Source organism: Halyomorpha halys, unplaced genomic scaffold (assembly GCF_000696795.3).
Source record: "Halyomorpha halys isolate HHAL.00 unplaced genomic scaffold, Hhal_1.1 Scaffold1618.1, whole genome shotgun sequence".
Taxonomy (NCBI): Eukaryota; Metazoa; Arthropoda; class Insecta; order Hemiptera; family Pentatomidae; genus Halyomorpha; species Halyomorpha halys.
Window position 1 is genome coordinate 111023 of NW_027105895.1, and position 7276 is coordinate 118298.

Consider the following 7276-nt stretch of genomic DNA (forward strand, 5'->3'; position numbering starts at 1 on the left):
TTTTTTTTTACTTCAGCCCTGACCATCTCCTTCTATTTAAATAGTTAGTATTTATATCACTTGAAATAAATTTATTAAGTAAATTTCTAAATTTTGAAAAAAAAAAAGAAGTTTAACCTGAATAATTATCAATAACAAAAACGGAGAATAATCCTAATAGCTTGGTGCTTAATGTGTATGAAAACAAGATATACAAATAAAATCTAAAACAAAATATAGAGTATTTCGAAAATGTACAATTTGCAAGTATGTAGATAAAATATTCCTCATATCAGGAACGAATTTAGAAAATTAAAAACAAAAATGCTTTCACGCAAAAAGAAGTTCTTGTGGTTACAACTATTAAGTAGGTAATATAACTAAAGTTATCTTATAACTTAGTTGAATGAAATTAAACATTTTTTTTTGTATATATAGCTGGCTTACTTGGGAGTATTGCTAAATACATTTCCACTAATTCTATGAAAACTACAATTAAAGGTTGTTTCTTTAAGGAAAATAACAAGTTTTATAATTTCTTATTTTTTTTTTTTTTTTTTTTATATATAACAGTTCAGTTAAGAAATTAATTTAAATGTTTTTATTTCTAAACAGAAAAAACCTTTTATTACAAAGTTAGGAGAAATGTTAGAAACTTAGAACCACTGTGAAGTAAGCCATCGATATTATGACCTAATAAATTTATTTATATCATTCAATCTTCCAAAAAAAAAAAAAAAATGAAATATATTTTATTAATTCAAATCCATTCACCCTCCTTAAAACTTAATATTCCTGAATTACTTTTTACGTATAAAATATTCTTCATTAATAAGTCATATTTATTGATTTATCAATTTAATTTTTTTTAAACTTAACTTTGTAGCAAGGAATAGATAAAATCGGTAATTTCCTCGAATGAAATAGAATATTTATTATCTTCAGAAATATATTCATTTACCATAATTTCAAAGAAATATTTTGAAATTGTTTTAGGCCTCGAGAAAGTTAGTCGAGTTTATAAAAAGAAATATGATCTCGCCTCGAACAAAACTTAAGATTAATTGGAAAGTTATAATTTACTTTAGAATAAGTCTTTTTAATTACAGTAACCGGAAACTTACATCCCTTCGGCTATGTTTTTACCACAACCCAGTGAAAATGTTGATAAAACGTTTAAAATTATTAGATAGTATATCAAATTACTGTTTTTGAGTTTATGATTTTATAAAAAATAATTAAAATGTGTTTTAATGGTGTTTGCACGGTTTCCGCCCGCATACATAAAATCTTTTGGTTTTATATATCAAAAAAATAATCAATAACATGCACATAAGTAGATAAAATGCAAAATATATTTTTTTTATTATTGAGTACATATTTATAGTTTTGTATTATATATTTAAACTTTTTTAAGGTAATGAAATAAATATAAAGGTGAAAAAAAATACATATTTTATTCAGATTGCAAACATAAATTTTAAATAAAACTGAAGAAAGAAGAATATATATGGTTGGTTTTTTGAGATATTACAGAATCCAAGTCTTCTTTAATAGATTTTAAATTTATTTTAAGCATTAAATATTCACAATTAAACATGAACTGCTATTGCTAAAATATAGATATCCTTATATGTATAACCAAGATAGAGAATCTAACAAAAATTCTTATTATAATAATTGTTCTATTAATAGTAAGTTCGTTCGCATGTTCTTGTTTACTTGCGTAAAGCTTTGCTCTTCATCAACGCTTTCTATTAATTTTCAGAATTCATGTTTCATTCGGAACTCCATATCTTTAAAACTACCTACAACAGTAGAAAACCTCATAAAAACATCATTTAAAGTAGAGTAAATTTACTAAAATATGAGCCCTAATAGAGCTATTCACGTTCAATAGTTCTCAAGATATATTATTTTTAAAATGATCATATAAAATCTTCTGAAAAATCAGTAGTGAATTTATCGGATATCATCATCTTCTTAATTTATTTTGGCAAATATCATGGAAACTGTAACTCTTACGAAGAAACACGCCATAAACTATTTTATAGTTCGTTAAACTAGCTTTCATTGGTGTATTAATAGACATTTGTACGCCTAATAGTTCCTCACATAAATATTTTCCACAATTAATTCATCAACCATTTATTTTTTACTATATATTTTATGAAATGCTTTTCTGTAAAAAAAACAACAACTAATTGACTGGTTTACGTTCAGTATCTACCGACTGCCCTAAAGTTTCCTTTAACAATGTCTCACCCCTGTAGAACAGATCCGCTACCTTGGACTACATCTGAACAACGACTAACCTGGAATCCTCGCACAAGACTGAAAAGACAGGAAACTGCACATCGATTTCGACTATTAAAGCTCTTACTAGACAAACGGTCTAAACTTCCAACTCATTACAAAAGACTGATCTACATGACTGTAATTAGGTCTATCTGGACATAAGGAGTTGAGCTTTGGCGCTCCACTAAACCTTCGAATTCCTCTCGTATCCAATCCTTACAATCTAAAATCTTTCGTAAAATCCTCTTTGCTCCTTACTTTGTCACAAATAAAATCACCTTATTACCTAAAGACCTTATTGTTCCCTATGTAACCGATCTAGCCCGAACCAGATATCACTCATTCCATTATAAACTCCCTAACCACTCAAACCCCTAGTTTCTAACCTTGCATCCTCTTCCATTCCTGACAATCCTCCGAGGCGCCTGAAAAGAAGATGGCCATGAGACCAGCTAATGTAAAATGTCATTAGAGTGCTACCTGTGGGTAATTGCTCTACACGCCTGTAACACTCCATTTTAACTAAGACCATATTTACTAAATGTATTATGTAATATACAGTTGTAAATTTCAATAAAGATATTAAAAAAATATATATATTTTAAATTTAAATGATGTGCTATTAGTTTTTCTTGTGTTAAAGGTAGTTTCAAAGATATAGAGCTCCGATTTAAAAATTAACTATTTTTTTATCGTTTTGAAGCAGCCGCTATTATTCCCCCTAACTTTACGTGGCAGACTAACCATTTTTTATTAGTAAATATACGTAGTTTTTTATTCATATTATTATTTATTATTACAATCAATGCCGTCAAAAATTGGGGTGAAATAATTGAGTTCTTTTTCATTGGACTCTTCTACTAGACGGCTGTATGTTCTCCAGGATCTGACCTCTTTCTTATACTTTTTAGTACAAACCCTTGACTTTTATTCCACATAGATTGCTACCCACATTAATTTCTTTTTTGAGGGTTTTTCTCAGTTCTGATAAAGTTAAAATTGCTTTACCCCTTCACGGGAGCGCGTGTGCATCTCTTATAGCACGATCAACCAATGAATAGTGTATAATAATCACATTAAGGAATAGGATTGTAAACATAGACCTTTGTCTATATGATATCGAAAAAATTTTAAATCATATGTAGTATAACTTTTTATAGAAAACATGTTTTGTACTAGATTATTGCTAGTTACAATACTGTTGATTAAATAAATGATAAACAAAAATGGACTTGAATGGTTTTGGAATTCAACGGTTCATATTTGATATATTTTGTTTATCATGAAGATAGATTTAGTCTACATTTTTTCTACTATTTTCTTAAATAAAATAGTTAGAATATCTGGAACAATTATTAAAAAATATTTTGGTGGTGCTCTCACCAAACTATATAACGTTTGTGAGTTCGATTACATGATACCTTTAAACTGTTGTCCAGCGAAATGAATTACACAGACATTTAATATTCCTCCGTCATATCGACGGTGATAGTCATCTAGCATGACGTGACAGCATTATATAGTTGCTCAGGAAATTGCAATATGCAGTTATATAGTTGTTAAAATGCAGGCACAACTGGATGAAAATAGGTTCCCCACACAACTCGCTGCTAATAGATATATAAACTTGATATATACATATTTTTTAAGATAAGGTTTAGAAACAAATACAAAGACATAAAATCATGTTTCTCGTTTGCATATCGGTAGTTTCATAAATCAGACACACTGGCACAGTAACCTGAAGCAGTTGCGTGCACGTCACGTAATATCATTTGAATTTTAAATAATGGAAACCGTTATTTCTTCTTTAGATTTTGCGAAGGTAATCGCAAGCCACGTCTCAGAAAAAAAAATATTAAGCTTATTATCTATTATTTAACTAAATATTAAAATTCTAGACAGACGAAAAGCTTTAATAACAATTTCCATTTATATATAACTTAATTTCTTGTTCTAGACTGGTTTGTTTGTCAACAATAATAATTAAAAAATACACATCTATATAGCCTCTACATGTTTATTCTCTTCTAACTCCAACGTTTAGGCCATTCTCAAAGAAAAACTATTAATTTATTAAAAGGTCCTATCTTAGTCAATTAACTTATAAAAGATCATTAAATTAGGGAAACACTATGCACCAATTAATAAACTTTCATCGTATTGTGTTAAAATATCTATTTTTATCCACCATATCATATAATTTTATTGCATTTGTTTTTCTTATTACAATCTTATAAATCCGTCCGAAACATTAGATTTATAAGAGAATAAACATGTTGAAACTATATAAATATTTTTTATTATAATTAATCAATAAATTCTATGTTTTAAGGATGAATTTAGCTTAGAAAATGGAAAGTGAAAAATCCCATCAAAATTAAAAATATATGTAAAATTTAGCAAAATAAAATTTTGCTGATAGTTGACCATGGATTATATATGTGAAGAGAATATGATTGGGGGAGGGGAGGAGGGGTTTGGTCAGTGGAAAACACAAATAAGTAAAAACTTATTTAGTAGTGCCAACGTTTCGGCCAGAATTTCAGGTGGCTCATATAAATATATTATTAGTTGGTTGTGCTCTTCACTGACCGTACTCCCAACCATCTCCTCCTCATATAAAAATTATAATTGTGATAATCCAATACCAAACGTTCGTTCACAACACCTGATTTTAAGTTTTTTTTTTATTCGAAGTAGCCTACCGAATAATTATTCGGATAAGCATATTTAGACGCATGTGAAAATATCTGCATGAAAAAAATGTATTTAATTCTAAAAATAAATTTTATATCAAGTATTTATTTTACCCCAATTACGACAGTAGCTTGGTTTTGACATCCTTCATTAATATTCCTAAATTAAAAAAAGTAAAAAAAAAATTGAGGTGCTTTTAATAACTGATAACTAATGGTGTTTTGAAACCTCAACACGAAAATTTCGTTGCGAGGAAGTAAAATCTAAGTTTAATTAAGAAAATAAATTATTTTTTCAAATTTGTACGTATTGTCTACAACACTTTCTTTCAGTCCTTTCTTAAATTTGTTGTTTTAATGATATTCCGTTAATCTTCATTTTTCTAGTTATAGTACTATCCTCACTAAATATGACAGATAATCACAAAGCACACACATAATCGTAGGGCTGAGTAATGGACATCAGACATTGCAAAGCAGGCGATAGCAATCGAGATAAAACCCTGTACAGAAAGGACTCATATAGGCTCTGATTCTTTCCTCACAGTTATATTAGGTAAATAAATAAAATTCTATTTCACTGCTCTTTCTCCCTCATTATATGTTTTAAATATAAAAATATATGTACTAACAATTAAAATCATGTTACATAATTTATTTACTCTATATGTATTAACAAACGAAATAAAGCAAAGTTAATCGAAAACTGCTAGTTTTTATTAGGGATTGTCTGAGATGAGATGGCACAATAGCTAAAAAAGTGTATACTTCAACTTAATTGGCTTAAAAATCAATTAAATCAAAACTGAGAGGGAAAGATCCAATTTAATTAGAATGAAAAATCTCTTTGTCTACGGTAATATACAAGAAGATGATTAAACCAGATGAAAAGGCGACTAAAAATATCAGGAAAATGGAGGGTAATAAGAGAACGTTTTATGACATAGCACGACGCTGCTGTACATACCCGAAATTAATTTTATTTAATTAATCCTCTTAGCATTAGGAAAAGTATATTCAATAATAACAATATTATATTTATATAATACGTAAATTTATTTTTTTCAATATTTGAATGAAGCTAATCACATTAAATGATTTATTATTACTATTTCGAAAACTGGAGTTCAATTTATAAATTCTTAAAACTACCTCATCTTTATGTTTTAGATAAAAATATACAACACAGTGTGTAGAGAATAGTATTTTTGTTTTTTTTAATGAGCCTCCATGCGATCTTTCCATTTTTATTTCCCACTAAATTTCACATGGTATACTCTTCTGCTTAGCTTTTATATTTCGTATTTACATGCGAATATACCATTAATTCAAAAACTAACAAGTAATTAGTTAATGTGGAATTTTTTTTTAAAAGTTTGATTAAAAATGAATATTTATCAGCCCAAATGATTTTTTGTATCATTTTAAATTAAAGTGATAATGATACAAATAATGTGAACTGCTAAGATCCATGAAAAGGAACCGGTGTTTTTAGACCGACTGTTATACAAGGAGGTAATTTTTCCAGTTTACGCCCCATTTTTCCCCAATTGAAGGTACACCACATCATGAGGCTGGGAGGACCCCAAGAGGGCTCCTTAACCCACAGGGTTGACTCACGTCTACAGTGTAACAGAAAATAAGTATCTGCCCAGCCGTATTCGAAGCCGGGTTCTTGGAATAAGTAGCATCGTGCCTTACCACAGTGCCACTGCGCTCACTTTAAAATAATATACATAGGTAATATAATATATTATTTATGAGTTACGAGTAGCCAAAGGGTAAAGTAACCAGGAACTACAGACTGATGTGGTCCTTATTGTTTATAACTTTACTCCAATTTTTTATAACTTTAATGAAAACTACGTATAATTACTAATAAAAATTGAACAATCTGCCAAGTAAAGTTAGTAAGAATGAAAAATGGTGGTCGTTTCAAAACGTTGAAAAAAAAAATATATATTTCATACCGTTAAAATTACCTACAACACTAGAAAACCTAATATAATATCATTTAAAGCAGAGTAAATTTACTGAAATATGAGCCCTAGTAGAGCTGTTTACGTTCAATAGTTCCCGAGATATAGTTTTTAAATATTAAAGTATAATATCATATATACTGAAAAATCAGTAATTAGGTGGGAAATCTGCTTAAGAAAGAACGGTACAAATGTTTATAGAACTCAGATTAAACCTAGTTTAGCTATAATGTAGTTTCTGACATCTACGTTGCTATGTATCGAGGAATTAGCCATGATTTCAACAATATGTCGTTTATTAAGGTTTTTTGCTATCTGTCC

At 28.5% G+C, this 7276-nt stretch overlaps 1 protein-coding gene across 1 annotated transcript in view; it reads left to right on the forward strand.

The window, feature by feature from the left end:
* Positions 1-7276, forward strand: part of LOC106690216 (lachesin) — a 128626-nt gene that overhangs the window by 99178 nt on the left and 22172 nt on the right. The gene's annotated exons all lie outside the window — the stretch shown is intronic.